General features: G+C 38.4%; 1 pseudogene across 1 annotated transcript; it reads right to left on the bottom strand.

The window, feature by feature from the left end:
- Positions 1-17,736: 17,736 nt before the first annotated feature.
- On the bottom strand, positions 17,737-18,225 carry LOC309819839 (large ribosomal subunit protein eL21-like; annotated as a pseudogene). Its single transcript has one exon. The product of its transcript is annotated as a large ribosomal subunit protein eL21-like (transcript).
- Positions 18,226-18,720: the final 495 nt, after the last annotated feature.

The following is an 18,720-nucleotide window of genomic DNA, read 5'->3' as shown; positions in this document are numbered from 1 at the left end:
ATATCCTATTGGTTATACAAGTCAGCCTTTTCCAATGTGGGAGGAGACTACAAAAGGACGTGAATACAAGGGGGCTAGAATCATTGAGGACTGTCTTGAAAGCTGGTTCCACACCCAGCTCCTCTAGATTCATGGCATTCCCATATGGCCAACCAGATGTAAGCATAAAAGTATCTCCTTCCTTCCACAGCCTCTGATTCTCTTTATGCCTCTTTTCTCCTCACTCTCAACTCCTTCAAGCAGACACCCAGACTCTGTCACTGGATCTCTTCTTGTTCAGCTCCTTTATGTTTCATTGCCATATTATTCCAGAGATTTTCATCACTGAGAGAAGAGAAGGGAAAACAATTTTCACTGAGGTCAGTCTTTTAGAGCCTCAGTATAAAGCCATTATCATCTTCATACTACCAAGATTAATACCTTTTAGTGTATCTCCTGCACTTTATTATGCTAAAGAATATCTGTCTCCTCCTTGAGTCAAATTTCCAAAAAAATCCCCTGTTTTCTTGGTCTCAATATCAGTCAGGCTCCAGGTCGGGTGGGGGAGGGGTTGTAGAATGAGGAAGGGGAAAAGGAAACAAAAACCACATAACTATGCAACAATTGCAATACATAAATTACTTGCAAATTATTCCTTTGGCATACATCTTACCCAATAAAATATACACTCCCCAAGTGCAAACAGTGTCTACCTGTTTACCACTTTAATCCTAGTACCTACCACAGTGTATGACACATCATACTCTAATAATCATTTAGTATAAAATAGGCAGCTACTTCAATTACATTATTTAAAAGACTAAAAGTGTTTCCTGATGATAATCTAAGTAAAGATTAATAGATCTGTGTTAAAATACAATCATGTGATTCAGATATATTAAATAATGTTAATATACTGACCTCTTAATTAATATATTTGTTCATTTCTGGTATGTATTTACAGTGCATCATAATTTAAGAATAAATCCAAACTTAGTCATCAACAAAATCATTTATTGACCCCCCCCACTCTATAAATGAAATCCTTCTATGGTTGGTCAATAAATAAAGTTATACCTGTTAACAGAATTTGTTATCAGATCGTTGATAAATTTAAATATTTCTTCTGTTAGATATACCATAATGGAATAATTTGCCAAGGTATGCTGCCTCAATTTAAACCCACAGCTCAACACAGAGGCATCTCTTGTGATGGGGTTAAGGATCCCAGCATGCTGGGCATCTAGAGTGCTGGAATCTACAGTATCACACTCCATGTGTCAGCCAGTGTTCAAGAACAGAGACCTTGGTGCTGCTGTTCCACCCAACCCAAGAAGAGAGGAGATATACCCCCAGAAACAGTTCAATTAGAAGGAGGGGATGTATCACTCTGTGTCCCAACCAGAACCAGATGACATTTACCAGATAATTCAAGAAGGAGGATTTATTTTAAAAAGGGGTGAGTTTTGAAGATATGGTGAGATGCAGACAAGCCTTAATAGAAAGTGCAGGTCAGTGGAATAAGGACTGGCAGAGTGCCCAACAGGCTTAGAAGAAGGGGGGTGGGCTGCTGACACCCAGATGGAGAGAACGGTTAGTAAGTAGTCTCCTAGAGAGGTGATGTGACTGTCCACAGCCAGTCTCACTTTTCTCCCTCCCTCAGGGGAGAGCACCCAAAATATCCAAGAGAGGAGAGCTTTATTTTATTCCTCTCTGAATCTTCTGCACATAACACAGTACCTGCCACAAGCAATGAGTCCCTAGGAAACGTTTTGTGTGAACTGAACCAGACCGCCTCCTCCTCTCTCCTCACACTCATGCTGATAAAACTGGCAGGTCACTGTCGCTCAGCCTCTGCACCCCTAACATGAGAATGATAATAATACAAGGGATTCTTTCTGAAAAAAAAAAAAAATTGAGAAAATGTGCTGTGAACTCTACATCTCTACCAAATACAAGCCATGGAAGGTCCCTAAAGGAAGGCTCCCTCCGTGTCAATAATACAGAAATGCCATTGCCTAGGATCACTTAGTAGTCAAAAGGCAGGGCTGATTTTCTCCTTTAAATTATTCCATTTGATAAAGTAGGTAGTCTAAGGCAGAGGAATCTATATCTATTTCCACATTACTCAATAATTCTAGTCTTACTTTTCATGGAAAAAAAAGGCACTTACAAAAGAAAAAAAATTGTTGTATTATTAGTTGAGACTTAACTAAGTCTGTGTAAAGGTAGAACTGAGTTGTTCAATACAGTAGCCACTAGTCACATATGGCTATTTAAATTTAACTTTTAATAATTAAAATTCGATATAATTTAAAATTCAATTCCTTGGTCACACGTGTCACATTTCAAGTGCTCCCCAACCACGTATGTCAGATGGTGCATAACGAACATTTTCACAAAAAGTTCTACTGGTGAACTGCTGAGCCCAGAATAATAACCTCTCAGGATTCTTCCAGAATTAAATTTTGAAACTTATATGACTAAAATTAAAAATGATCACACTTTAGAAGAAAAGGGAACCTTCCTACACTGTTGGTGGGAATGTAAATTGGTGAAGCCACTATGGAAAACAGTATGGAGATTCCTTAAAAAACTAAAAATAGACTTCCGGGAAGATGGCGGAAGAGAAAGACGCAGAGATCACCTTCCTCCCCACAGATACGCCAGAAATACATCTACACATGGAACAACTCCTATAGAACACCTACTGAACGCTGGCAGAAGACCTCAGACCTCCCAAAAGGCAAGAAACCCCCCACGTACCTGGGTAGGGAAAAAGAAAAAAGAATAAACAGAGACAAAAGGATAGGGACGGGACCTGCACCAGTGGGAGGGAGATATGAAGGAGGAAAGGTTGCGACACACTAGGAAGCCCCTTCGCGGACGGAGACTGGGGGTGGCAGAGGGGTGAAGCTTCGGAGCCGCGGAGGAGAGCACAGCAACAGGGGTGCGGGGGGCAAAGCGGAGAGATTCCCGCACAGAGGATCAGGGCCAACCGGCACTCACCAACCCGAGAGGCTTGTCTGCTCACCCGCCAGGGCGGGTGAGGCTCGGAGTTGACGCTTGGGCTTCGGTCGGAGCGCCGGGAGAGGACTGGGGTTGGCGGCGTGAACACAGCCTACAGGGGGTTAGTGCGCCACGGCTAGCCGGGAGGGAGTCCGGGGAAAAGTCTGGACCTGCCGAAGAGGCAAGAGACTTTTTCTTCCCTCTTTGTTTCCTGGTGCGCGAGGAGAGGGGATTAAGAGCGCTGCTTAAAGGAGCTCCAGAGACGGGCGCGAGCCGCGGCTAAAAGCATGGACCCCAGACACGGGCACGAGACGCTAAAGCTGCTGCTGCCGCCACCAAGAAGCCTGTGTGCGAGCACAAGTCACTATCCACACCCCCTTCCAGGGAGCCTGTGCAGCCCGCCATTGCCAGGGTTCCGGGATCCAGAGACAACTCCTCCGGGAGGACGCACGGTGCGCCTCAGACTGGTGCAACGTCATGCTGGCCTCTGCCGCCGCAGGCTCGCCCAGCACTCCATGCCCCCCCCCCCCCCCCCCCCCGCCTGAGTGAGCCAGAGCCTCCGAATCTGCGGCTCCTTTAACCCCGTCCTGTCTGAGCAAAGAACAGACGCCCTCCGGCGACCTACACGCAGAGGCAGGGCCAAATCCAAAGCTGAGCCCCTGGGAGCTGTGAGAACAAAGAAGAAAAAGGAAAATCTCTCCCAGCAGCCTCAGAAGCAGCGGATTAAAGCTCCACAATCAACTTGATGTACCCTGCATCTGTGGAATACATGAATAGACAACGAATCATCCCAAATTAAGGAGGTGGACGTTGAGAGCAAGATTTATGATTTTTTTCCCGTTTTCCTCTTTTTGTGAGTGTGTATGTATATGCTTCTGTGTGAGATTTTGTTTTTATAGCTTTGCTTGCACTATTTGTCCTAGAGTTCTATCCGTCCATTTTGTTTTGTTTTGTTTTGCTTTCTTTTTAATTTTTCTTTTCTTTTTTCTCTTAATAATTATTTTTTTATTTTAATAATTTTATTATATTTTATCTTACTTTATTTTATTTTATCTTCTTTCTTTATTTCCTTCCTTCCTTCCTTCCTCCCTCTCTCCTTTCTTTCTTTCTTTCTTTCTTTCTTTCTTTCTACTTCTACTAATTCTTTCTTTCTACTTTTTCTCCCTTTTATTCTGAGTCATGTGGACGAAAGGCTCTTGGTGCTGCAACCAGGAGTCAGTGCTGTGCCTCTGAGGTGGGAGAGCCAACTTCAGGACTTATGGTCCACAAGAGACCTCCCAGCTCCACATAATATCAAATGGCGAAAAACTCCCAGAGATCTCCATCTCAACACCAGCACCCAGCTTCACTCAACGACCAGCAAGCTACAGTGCTGGACATCCTATGCCAAACAACTAGCAAGACAGGAACACAACCACACCCATTAGCAGAGAGGCTGCCTAAAATCATAATAACTCCACAGACACCCCAAAACACACCACCAGACGTGGACCTGCCCACCAGAAAGACAAGATCCAGCCTCATCCACCAGAACACAGCACTAGTCCCCTCCACCAGGAAGCCTACACAACCCACTGAACCAACCTTAGCCACTGGGGACAGACACCAAAAACAAGGGGAACTACGAACCTGCAGCCTGCGAAAAGGAGACCCCAAACACAGTAAGATAAGCAAAATGAGAAGACAGAAAAACACACAGCAGATGAAGGAGCAAGATAAAAACCCATGGACCTAACAAATGAAGAGGAAATAGGCAGTCTAACTAAAAAGAATTCAGAATAATGATAGTAAAGATGATCCAAAATCTTGGAAATAGAACAGACAAAATGCAAGAAACATTTAACAAGGACCTAGAAGAACTAAAGATGAAAAAAACAACGATGAACAACACAATAAATGAAATTAAAAATACTCTAGAAGGGATCAATAGCAGAATAACTGAGGCAGAAGAACGGATAAGTGACCTGGAAGATAAAATAGTGGAAATAACTAATGCAGAGCAGAATAAAGAAAAAAGAATGAAAAGAACTGAGGACAGTCTCAGAGACCTCTGGGACAACATTAAACGCACCAACATTTGAATTATAGGGGTTCCAGAAAAAGCAGAGAAAAAGAAAGGGACTGAGAAAATATTTGAAGAGATTATAGTTGAAAACTTCCCTAATATGGGAAAGGAAATAGTTAATCAAGTCCAGGAAGCACAGAGAGTCCCATACAGGATAAATCTAAGGAGAAAAATGCCAAGATGCATATTAATCAAACTGTCAAAAATTAAATACAAAGAAAACATATTAAAAGCAGCAAGGGAAAAACAACAAATAACACACAAGGGAATCCCCATAAGGTTAACAACTGATCTTTCAGCAGAAAATCTGCAAGCCAGAAGGGACTGGCAGGACATATTTAAAGTGGTGAAGGAGAAAAACCTACAACCCAGATTACTCTACCTAGCAAGGATCTCATTCAGATTTGATGGAGAAATTAAAACCTTTACAGACGAGCAAAAGCTGAGAGAGTTCAGCACCACCAAACCAGCTTTACAGCAAATGCTAAAGGAACTTCTCTAGGCAAGAAACACAAGAGAAGGAAAAGACCTACAATAACGAACCCAAAACAATTTAAAAAATGGGAATGGGAACATACATATTGATAATTACCTTAAATGTAATAGGACTAAATGCTCCCACCAAAAGACACAGATTGGCTGAATGGATACAAAAACAAGACCCATATATTTGCTGTCTACAAGAGACCCATTTCAGACCTAGAGACACATACAGACTGAAAGTAAGGGGATGGAAAAAGATATTCCATGCAAATGGAAACCAAAAGAAAGCTGGAGTAGCAATTCTCATATCAGATAAAATGGACTTTAAAATAAAGACTATTAGAAGAGACAAAGAAGGACACTACATAATGATCAAGGGATTGATCCAAGAAGAAGATATAACAATTGTAAATATTTATGCACCCAACATAGGAGCACCTCAATACATAAGGCAAATACTAACAGCCATAAAAGGGGAAATCGACAGGACCACATTCATAGTAGGGGACTTTAACACCCCACTTTCACCAATGGACAGATCATGCAAAATGAAAATAAATAAGGAAACACAAGCTTTAAATGATACATTAAACAAGATGGACTTAATTGATATTTATAGGACATTCCATCCAAAAACAACAAAATACACATTCTTCTCAAGTGTTCATGGAACATTCTGCAGGATAGATCATATCTTGGGTCACAAATCAAGCCTTGGTAAATTTAAGAAAATTGAAATTGTATCAAGTATCTTTCCCGACCACAACACTATGAGACTAGATATCAATTACAGGAAAAGATCTGTAAAAAGTACAAACACATGGAGGCTAAACAATACACTACTTAATAACAAAGTGATCACTGAAGAAATCAAAGAGGAAATAAAAAAAAAAAACCTAGAAACAAATGACAATGGAGACACGACGACCCAAAACCTACGGGATGCAGCAAAAGCAGTTCTAAGAGGGAAGTTTATAGCAACACAAGCCCACTTTAAGAAACAGGAAACATCTCAAATAAACAACCTAACCTTGCACCTAAAGCAACTAGAGAAAGAAGAACAAAAAAACCCCGAAGTTAGCAGAAGGAAAGAAATCATAAAAATCAGATCAGAAATAAATGAAAAAGAAATGAAGGAAACGATAGCAAAGATCAATAAAACTAAAAGCTGGTTCTTTGAGAAGATAAACAAAATAGAAACCATTAGCCAGTCTCATCAAGAAAAAAAGGGAGAAGACTCAAATCAATAGCATTAGAAATGAAAAAGGAAAAGTAACAACTGACACTGCAGAAATACAAAAGATCCTGAGAGATTACTACAAGCAACTTTATGCCAATAAAATGGACAACCTGGAAGAAATGGACAAATTCTTAGAAATGCACAACCTGCCAAGACTGACTCAGGAAGAAATAGAAAATATGAACAGACCAATCACAAGCACTGAAATTGAAACTGTGATTAAAAATCTTCCAACAAACAAAAGCCCAGGATCAGATGGCTTCACAGGCTAATTCTAACAAACATTTAGAGAAGAGCTAATACTTATCCTTATCAAACTCTTCCAAAATATAGCAGAGGGAGGAACACTCCCAAATTCATTCTACAAGGCCACCATCACCTTGATACCAAAACCAGACAAGGATGTCACACAGAAAGAAAACTACAGGCCAATATCACTGATGAACATAGACGCAAAAATCCTCAACAAAATACTAGCAAAAAAAAAATCCAACAGCACATTAAAAGGATCATACACCATGATCAAGTGGGGTTTATTCCAGGAATGCAAGGATTCTTCAATATACGCAAATCAATCAATGTGATACACCATATTAACAAATTGAAGGAGAAAAACCCTATGATTATCTCAATAGATGCAGGGAAAGCTTTTGACAAAATTCAACACCCATTTATGATAAAAACCCTGCAGAAGTTAGGCATAGAGGGAACCTTCCTCAACATAATAAAGGCCATATATGACAAACCCATAGCCAACGTCATCCTCAATGGTGAAAAACTGAAAGCATTTCCACTAAGATCAGGAACAAGACAAGGTTGCCCACTCTCACCACTCTTATTCAACATCGTTTCGGTAGTTTTCGCCACAGCAATCAGAGAAGGAAAGGAAATAAAAGGAATCCAAATCAGAAAAGAAGAAGTAAAGCTGTCAGTGTTTGCAGATGACATGATACTATACATAGAGAATCCTAAAAATGCTACCAGAAAACTACTAGAGCTAATCAATGAATTTGGTAAAGTTTCAGGATACAAAATTAATGCACAGAAATCTCTGGCATTCCTATACACTAATGATGAAAAATCTGAAAGTGAAATCAAGAAAACACTCCCGTTTACCATTGCAACAAAAAGAATAAAATATCTAGGAATAAACCTACCTAAGGAGACAAAAGACCTGTATGCAGAAAATTATAAGACACTGATGAAAGAAATTAAAGATGATACAAATAGATGGAGAGATATACCATGTTCTTGGATTGGAAGAATCAACAGTGTGAAAATGACTCTACTTCCCAAAGCAATCTACAGATTCAATGCAATCCCTATCAAACTACCACTGGCATTTTTCACAGAACTAGAACAAAAAATTTCACAATTTGTATGGAAACACAAAAGATCCCGAATAGCCAAAGCAATCTTGAGAATGAAAAACGGAGCTGGAGGAATCAGGCTCCCTGACTTCAGATTATACTACAAAGCTACAGTAATCAGGACAGTATGGTACTGGCACAAAAGCAGAAAGATACATCAGTGGAACAGGATAGAAAGCCCAGAGATAAACCCACGCACATATGGTCACCTTATCTTTGATAAAGGAGGCAGGAATGTACAGTGGAGAAAAGACAGCCTCTTTGATAAGTGGTGCTGGGAAAACTGGACAGGTACATATAAAAGTATGAGATTAGATCACTCCCTAACACCATACACAAAAATAAGCTCAAAATGGATTAAAGACCTACATGTAAGGCCAGAAACTACCAAACTCTTAGAGGAAAACATAGGCAGAACACTCTATGACATAAATCACAGCAAGATCCTTTTTGACCCGCCTCCTAGGGAAATGGAAATAAAAACAAATATAAACAAATGGGACCTAATGAAACTTCAAAGCTTTTGCACAGCAAAGGAAACCATAAATAAGACCAAAAGACAACCCTCATAATGGGAGAATATATTTGCAAATGAAGCAACTGACAAGGGATTAATTTCCAAAATTTATGCAGCTCAATAACAAAAAAAAAAACAACCCAATCCAAAAATAGGCAGAAGACCTGAATAGACATTTCTCCAAAGATATACAGACTGCCAACAAACACATGAAAGAATGCTCAACATCATTAATCATTAGAGAAATGAAAATCAAAACTACAATGAGATATCTTCTCACACCTGTCAGAATGGCCATCATCAAAAAATCTAGAAACAATAAATGCTGGAGAGGGTGTGGAGAAAAGGGAACCCTCTTGCACTGTTGATGGGAATGTAAATTGATACAGCCACTGTGGAGAACAGTATGGAGGTTCCTTAGAAAACTACAAATAGAGCTACCATATGACCCAGCAATCCCACTACTGGGCATATACCCTGAGAAAACCATAATTCAAAAAGGGTCATGTACCAAAATGTTCATTGCAGCTCTATTTACAATAACCCGGAGATGGAAACAACCTAAATGTCCATCATCGGATGAATGGATAAAGAAGATGTGGCACATATATACAATGGAATATTACTCAGCCATTAAAAGAAACGAAATTGAGCTATTTGTAACGAGGTGGATAGACCTAGAGTCTGTCATACAGAGTGAAGTAAGTCAGAAAGAGAAAGACAAATACCGTATGCTAACACATATATATGGAATTTAAGGGGAAAAAAATGTCATGAAGAACCTAGGGGTAAGACAGGAATAAAGACACAGACCTACTGGAGAATGGACTTGAAGATATGGGGAGGGGGAAGGGTAAGCTGTGACAAAGCGCCAGAGAGGCATGGACATATATACACTAACAAACTTAAGGTAGATAGCTAGTGGGAAGCAGCTGCATAGCACAGAGAGATCAGCTCGGTGCTTTGTGACCGCCTGGAGGGGTGGGATAGGGAAGGTGGGAGGGAGGAAGACGCAAGAGGGAAGAGATATGGGAACATATGTATATGTGCAACTGATTGACTTTGTTATAAAGCAGAAACTAACACACCATTGTAAAGCAATTATACTCCAATAAATATGTAAAAAAAAAAAAAAGACTAAGAAAGAAAAAAAAAAACTAAAAATAGAGTTGCCATATAATCTAGCAATGCCACTCCTGGGCATATATCCAGAGAAAACTCTAATTTGAAAGGATACATGCACCCCTATGTTCACAGCAGTACTGTTTACAATAGCCAAGACGTGGAAACAACCTAAATGTCCATCGACAGATGAATGGATAAAGAAGATGTGGTACATACATACAATGGAATATTACTCAGCCATAAAAAGAATGAATGCCATTTGCAGCAACATGGATGGAACTAGAGATTATTATACTAAGCTAAATAAGTCAGAAAGAGAAAGACAAATACCATATGATATCACTTATATGTGGAATCTAAGAAATGATACAAATTAACTTATTTACAAAACAGAAACAGACTCACAGACATAGAAAATAAGCTTATGGTTACCAAAGAGGAAAGGGTGGGGTTTGGGATAAATTAGGAGTTTGGGAATAACAGATACAAACTACTTTATATAAAATAGATAAACAACAAGGTCCTACTGTATAGCACAGGGAACTTTATTCAATTCCTTGTAATAAACTATAATGGAAAAGAATACATGTGTGTGTATATATATATACCTGAATCACTTTGCTCTACACCAGAAACTAACACAACATTGTAAATCAACTATACTTCAGTAAGAAAAAAAAAATAATTAATTTTTTTTTTAAATGGCCACACTTTAGCTAGGTTATTCTGAGCAGGGCTGAGGTATAATCACAACATTAGATTCAAACTATTAATAAGGGCTATTAACATGAAATATTTGATTTTTAGAAAGAAGACCAGTATTTCCATATTAGCTGCTATTAAGGTATATTTAACAGGAATGATGTAAAGTTTACGTTCATGGAACTATGGGGATTTTTTAAGCTTGTTATTTCTCTCTGCTCATGTAGCAGAGGTTCTATAATAAAATTAATGATATTTTTTCAAGTGAAATCACTTGTTTATGTCTGTGTTAATATAACAACACAAGTGTGACTCTAGGTAATCAGAGCACAGATATGTTGGAACTTTATTTGCCACATGATTCAGCCCGTATTATAGCATAAAGTGTGACTGAACCACTTACAGCAGGATGTGAAATAGGATGTTTTTTGTGGACTCCAAATTTTGGCGACAGCTGAGAAAAACTGATGAATATCCTACATTCTATACGTGTCCCCACGGCAGAGCCAAAAGGATCTTGAAACCATCACACCCAGTGGCCCACTTAGTGAGAAAGTTAGAGACTCATAGAAAAGGAGTCTTTGAAATATATTCAAGGAAGAGAGTGCCATGGTGTCTCCCTTCACCCTGCTGTGCAGTATCGGGGAGTGGTGTGCCACCCCCAAAAGCAATCCAGGTAAAAGGAGCCCTAAGAGAATCATTCAGAGAGATTATGGTTTTCTTCGGAAGATATTTCACTTCCCAGGTGGAAGTTTGCTGAGTGGCAAAAATGTGTAGGCACATTCATGAGAGTATTTGGGGATGCTTTAACGTCTGTCCCCATGTGTTGAAGACATTTTTTTATGAGGATACAGACGCAGGGGCCAGATCTAGGACCCTAAAAAAGTCTGTAGGCAGGAGGCAGCTAGGGAAGTCTGTAATGGCAGGGCAAGGAGAGAGACCAGCAGAACAAATGGTCCGCACTTGCAGTGATCATCTGGGCCTGGATGCAAGAGTTCTCCCATGTTCAATCTTTGCTGCCTGACCTGGGAAGAAAACCACCTGAGTCTAGTGCTAGGGCAGGAGCTGGGACAAGAATACTGGAAAGCATCAGCCAGCAAGTGCACGGCAAGCATCACAAAACTACAGCGCAGTGATCCCTGTGGAGGGGGGAGAGGGAGGAGATGGCAGAGAACCCACAATATCAACCAACAAAAGAGAACTAACAATGGATGCCCACCAAGGTAGAGAGCAATCATCATTCAAAACACAGTCCCAGAAAAAAGAACAATACCCAGTAGTAACAAACTCAGTAGGAATATACAGAACAAGTAACTATTGAGTAAGTACTTTATGTAAATTAACTCATAGAATCCTCACAACCACAAATCTCTATTGAAATAAAGTCATTAAAATAAAATTATTATTGGCACTATATAGATGAGGAAGCTGAGACACTATGGAGTTATAACCAAGGTCACAAAGCCAGTAGGTGGTAGGGGATCTAGCCCCAGGTATCTAAGTCCAGAGTCCATGCTCATAACTGCCGTACCTTCCTGCCTCCCTGTCTCCCCTCTACTGCTCATCACACTCCCCACCTGGACGAATGAAGAGCCAGGTGCAGCATTATGAGTGGAGAAGAAGTGGAAGAGGGTTTGAAAAAAACACTTAACACTTGACCCTCCCCGCCCTCATCACTGATCCCTAAAACAAGGGTAGAGCTGAAGCTAAAGGGAAAAAACTTTACATTGGAAGCAAGATTAAATGTTGCTTTAGAATGGACTTTTTAACACCTGTTAATGACTGACAAGCGACAAAGTCTGTTTGAAATGCTATCAAATACTGGAGAAGGGAAAGCCTAAAAATTAGGTGTAACATATGGTGGTAGAAGAATAAAGCTGTTTTCTGATTGTATACCCCTGAACTCAGAGCAGTCAATAAATGTTTTGTGTTTATAGCTATTTTTAATAGTTTGAAACTGACAAATTTGTGCTTATAGCTCTGCCATGCGCATTGATAAATAAACTCATCAAGACGGAGCCAAGATTAATTTTAGTCATAGGTTTATCAATATATAAGTCTGGAAGGACCTTGGGAAGTCATCCATCTATAGTCCTTTCAACAGACTGTGTTAAGTCTAAACCAATAATGAAAAATGGCTGGGCACACACTGTAAATGAAAGAGATAGGAAAAATGTCTAATTGCCATATATGTTTTCAAAGGGTAATTGAAGCTTAATGAGTACCTAATAACACAAAAGAATAAACTAGTAGAATATCTATTTGCATGTCTTTTCAAAATTTTACAAGTTCAAAATTTGCAACTCCAAAAATTATACTTCCTTATCAACTGATTCATCCTTTCACTTCAATACTGGCAGTAAGGTAAATGACTTAAAACAGTCAAACTAATGAAAGCTGTAGGATAAATGGAAAAATATTTTAACTTCCAGGAAGCCACAACTTACAGAAGTTTGAAATAAGTTGGACAAAGAACGTTTCCATTTCTTTCACCCCCCAGAAAAAAAATCATTCTTGAAAGTTCAACAGATTTTCCAAACGAAATTTCCTTTCTAGCAGATTACACATCTCTCTCAACAGTTATTGAGGGATAAAACCTATCAAAAACACATTGATATTTCAGACCAGATAATTTTTTCTGAAAGTCTACTCATTATGGTGAGTCATAGGAAAAAACTCTTTCATCAGTATTTTTTGATTTAGTAAATGACCTTCCTAAGACATTTCACATATAAAAGTGGTCTCAGGAATAGAGACGCACACGTACAGAACGGATGTGTGGACACTGTGGGGAGAGGATGGGGAAGAGAGGGTGGGAGGAATTGGGAGATTGGGATTGACATACATACACTACCATGTGTAAAACAGATAGCTAGTGGGAACCTGCTGTATAGCACAGGGAGCTCAACTTGGTGCTCTGGGTTGATCTAGATGGGTGGGATGGGGCAGGGGGGAGGTCCAAGAGGGAGGGGATATATGAATACATATAGTTGATTCTCTTCGTTGTACAGCAGAAACTAACACAACATTTTAAAGCAGCTATACACCAATTTAAAAAAAAAGAAAAGAAAAATTGCAAAAAAAAAGAAAGAAAGACATCTTATTAGAAAATCTAAAATGTCTATAGAGTCCTTAAAGTTGACTAATCTTAGAAAGGAGGTACTCAGGCATAAACACCTGAAACAACTTCAAGGGGCTGAAGAAACCCTAAACAGGGGCTCAGTGTGGGGTTTCTAATTGTGTTCACTGAGGGCACAAATATAACAGCTACCTCATTTACTTTCCTTCCTGACCTACTGTAATTTTCATATGTGATATGCTTTCCTAAAATTGATTTTATTACCAGATTCCCCTTTTTAACTGAGGACAAAATTAAAAGGAGCCAATTCTAGCTTTTTGGCCTAGCAGCCATAAATACCTAGGCCACACCTCCAGAAATTCTGATTTGTAGTTGACCTTGGGTGAACCCTAGATGTTAGTATTTTTAAATAGTCTCCCTGAGATGACGACCACTGCTCTGGCTTATTTGTATATGTAAGCATGGCTCAGTTTTCCTTTACTAAAAAGACCTTCAATCCAAACCAAAAAGAGTAGAGAGATGTAAACCTCCAGTTAAATCTACAAGCAGTGTCGGTCTGGTATGTTCAATATTCCTGCAACTCTGAAACAATGCCCTTTCCTGGCCATTCACTGTAGTTTTCCCAGCACAGTACGTATCTTAATTGTAAATTAACATTTTCATAAATAAATCCTAAATAGAATTCTAAAGCTGTTTTCTAAACCATTAAACACACTAGGTGCCCAGACATTCGGTACTTGTTGAGCCTTTGATAAAACTGAAATTAAGACACTGTTTTTACTTTAAATGACCCTCCTTGCAAATTTATCTACAGTTCATTGGAATGACACTTTTTTAAATGACATTTGTATTCACATGCATTCATATTTATTTCTATGGATATTCCATTTTAAGTTGCCATTGGTTAAAAATTAGTTGATGTTTCTTCAATTGCCCTTTTTGGACCTGAGACTAGTCCTCATTGCTTTCAGAGGAGGTCTAAGGCAGCCGTAATCAGGAGCTCTGAGCCTACAAGCCGAAGTCTCTTGTCTCATTTGCCACCTAAGCCAATCATTATTTAAACTGGATTTTCACTTGGTGAGAGAACCAGGAGAAAGTTCATTCTCCAATTATAATATGGCATGCAAAACTGCAAGATAATAGCCAAGAGAGAAATGGAAACTGAGTAGGAAAAACCATTTTCCATTTTTTAAATATAAGGTTGGTTTTTCAATCAGCAAGTTCATTCAGCCTTTTACTCAACTGCTGATGTTAAAATTAAATATCAGTGTTGATGCTTTTTATTCAACAAGAATAACGCTTATTTTTTACCAGCATCTATATTATCACTCATGCATTTTCTCATTCCCAGGGCAGATCTATGAGGCAGAACATCCCTCTTTTATAGACTAGTAAGGTGAGGCTCAGAAATATTTAATGATTTTTTTCAGTGTCAAAGAGCAAAATTGGGACTTCCCTGGTGGCACAGGGGACAAGGGTTCGAGCCCTGGTCTGGGAAGATCCCACATGCTGCGAAGCAACTCAGCCTGCGAGCCACAACTACTGAAGCCCGTATGCCTAGAGCCTGTGGTCCCCAACAAGAGAAACCACTGCAATGAGAAGCCCACGCACCGCTACGAAGAGTAGCTCCCACTTGCCACAACTAGAGAAAGCCTGCACACAGCAACAAAGACCCAATGCAGCCAAAAATAAATAAAATTAATAAATTTATTTTAAAAACTTGAAAAAAAATTTTTTTAAAAAGGAGCAAAATCATGGCAATGCAGGACCTAATTCTTAAATTCCCAATTCTCACTTCATCCCTAACATAACTGTTAACATATATGAGTCAAATGAAGGATTGTTACTCTCAGCAATTGATCAAATAAAAAGTATTTATTATTTGCCTAACACTGTATCATCAGGCCCCATAAGGATGTAAAAGAGTAATAAAAAAAATGACCTCATGGAATTTACAGTTTGGTTGATTCTAGCTAATTAACTGTCTAATTTCAGTAAGTGTTAAGTTTTAAATTCTGATTTTTTTAAGTTATCATTTTCAATAACACTATGGCAGATATAACCAGACAAGCAAGAATGTGAGAAATACTACAGAACTAGTGATCCAATTTCTTCAACAAATGAAAAGCATGAAAAAAAATGGAAAAAAAAGAGAGAAAGTCAATAGATTAAAGACTGTAAAGGAAAACGTCAACCAAATTTAATGTGTGCCTTTTGTTTAGATCCTAATTTGGATAAACCTACTAGGGGAATGTGAACACTGATTGGGCATTTCATGATAGCAAGGAATCGATTTCTTTGAGGAGTTATAGTGGTATTTTAATCACATTTTTAAAATACTCCTCAACTTTTAGAAATAAAATTAAAAGGTTAGCAACCAGTTAATAATGGCTAACATTTCATATGTTCCAAGGACTATCCTAAGTATATTATACGTATTATCTCATTTAAAACTTATAACACTAAACATTGGGTCCCACTTTACAGATGAAAAACTGAGATTCATATTCCTTAAGGGTAATAACCCAAATCAGAGAGCTAGCGAATGTCTGAGCTGATATTTGAATCCAGGTCTGTTTGATCATAAAGCTCACACCATAGGCACTCCACCTGTAGTTAGTTGTGGGGTTTTGTTTGTTTTTTATCTAGTGTAGCACTTACTATGTTTTTAAAGGTTGAAGAAATAAGGAAATTTTGTAATTTTCTTTCTGAAACCTGAACAATAAAAACTTTTACTGCTGCTGAGTATGTAAGAAGTGTCTCACAAAGTGCAACTCAGATTTCCTTTTGATTGTCACTATAAGGAATTTGAGGAATTTCTTAGGGGAGGCAGAAACATTGTTCTTCTCAAAAATTGGTGCTATAAATTCAGCAAGTTGAGTGAACGCATTTAAGAACAAGGGATGTAGCAGTACAGGCACTTAAATCACTTCAACTTCAAAATGCTTTGGGCTCTCTAAATCTTTTTGATCATTAAGCCAGCAGTAAGTGGATGTCTAAATTAGAACATTTTGAGAAATATTTTCCAGAAAGTGTGTAAGAAATATTGCTTCTTTGAATTGAATAAATTTTCTCCAGTCATTTATTTGAAGGCAGATAAGCCACTGCTCCAAGGAGATAGCTTATTGTCATTAATGTATTGAATCCTTTACCATGTTTTAGAAAATAATTGGATGTGGTAAAACTTGAGGGGCAGAGAGATAGGGTTGGAGAGATGTTACTCAGAGATACAGAGCCTCCAATGTCCTTCAGATGAACACATTTGTCCTAATATTGCTCCCATGTGGGAGAGTACTGTGAACTAGCATTAATGCATTTTAAAAATTTGGAAGGGAAGAAAGAGCTGTTGCCTGATGTCTCAACTGTCCTCTCACCTACATTTTTACCAAAGTATGCACCATTCAGCATAGAAAGGCTATGCATATGCAATACTTCGTGTTTGTAAAATATGTGTAAGGAAAGAGCTAGCAGAGTGCATTATATCTATCCTATAGTCCACCTCTTATCTCCATCTCTAGCAAAAGATTATTGCAGGTGAATTTGCAGATAAAAGGAAGTACTTCTCTTAGTACTTTCTTCAGATATTGAAATTTAAATCTGTTATCAAAGATTCACAGAAATTTAGAATTGGAAATGATTCTAGAAATCATCTAGTCAAACTCTCTTTTTTTTTTTCATGTGGAGAAAGTAAACCCAAAGAGGTCAAATAATTTGCCTAAAGTAACAACAGAATTGGTTAACTAAGGCAAGAGCTGGGACTAGAAATAAAGCTTCTTTATCCCCCCAGGGCCATTTTGGAACAAGTGACTGACTGGATATCTTGGGATATTGTACTTAAATCTTCAGAGTAACAGTGTACATTTTAGCTAAATCTTGCTTTATGAAATAAACAATATTCTGTGAAATGAAAGACTTTAAAACCTCTTTATGTCATGAGAATAACCCAGGTCTGGAAAATATTTTTCTCCATTTTAAAGTGAAAACATTAATGACACATATAAAAAATATTTAGAAAGAACTAAAGAAGTAATAGTTTTTTGAGTGGTGATGCATATCAAGCTGTTCTATAAAAAATGGTCAGCACTGGACATTGTATGCATTTTAAAGTATTCTTTCACCAGGAAAATTCTTTTTTTTTTTTTTTACAGTCTAGATCTTTTATTTTCTTTACACCCATAATGCCATGAATTCATAGGGAATGGGTTCTAACAGGTCAGGCTCCTTTCCTTGGTTCTCACGAAGTGTGCTTCTCTGGGTCGAGCAGGCTGGTGCTTCAGTTGAACCCAAATACTTTTCTCTTTGGCTTCCTTCTTCTTCTGATCATTTTCCTTCACACTTTTCAGGAGCTATCTCGGCTCTTAGAGTACTTAATATGCTGGATATGCACATTAACTCTCTTGGCAAGAATCTTGCCCTTAACTTGTTTGTTTACAATGATGCCAACCGCACACTGGGTAACACTGTAGAGTCTTCCAGTTTTGCATGGTAACATTTGTGGGGCATTCCCTTTTGAACAGTGTCCATTCCCTTGATATCTACAATATCACCTTGCTTGTAGATGTGCATGTATGTGGCCAAAGGAACAACTCCATGTTTTCTAAAAGGTCTAGAGAACATATAGCAGGTGCCCCTTCTCTTTCCCTTTGTGTTGGTCATTTGGGCAAATTACTGGAAGATAGTGGTTCTGGCGGAAAGGCCACCAGGAAAATTCTTTAAGAAAGTCCTATAATTTAACATTTCTGAACAATACTGGATTGTTCATCTGAAAATCTCTGTGGTATTTTGATTTTTTAAACCTCTAGCTAGATTCAGAATTCTGAAAGTACACTAAATGTCATATCACCTAATTTAAAAATCCATAAGAAAAAATATCACAACACTCAACACTAAAAAGAGGTGTTGAATAAAATGTTGCAGATAAAGTTACACCAAGAAGCAAAGGTCAATTTAAGGTCCATTATTCCCATTGCCATCTTCAGCATTAGTCTTTGAATTTAACAGGAAGAATTTTTCTTAAGAAAAACATGATTTACCATGGAATATAAAAATATCAACTTATGCATACATATAAATCTTGCCCTAAAGATATTGAACAGACCAAGTAATTATTTCAAATTACTAAATCATTCATATTGGTAGGAGATGCATAAG

The sequence above is a fragment of the Grampus griseus genome (genome assembly GCF_964374135.1).
Source record: "Grampus griseus genome assembly, chromosome: 3".
Taxonomy (NCBI): domain Eukaryota; kingdom Metazoa; phylum Chordata; class Mammalia; order Artiodactyla; family Delphinidae; genus Grampus; species Grampus griseus.
This window is presented reverse-complemented; position numbering and strand designations above follow the sequence as displayed.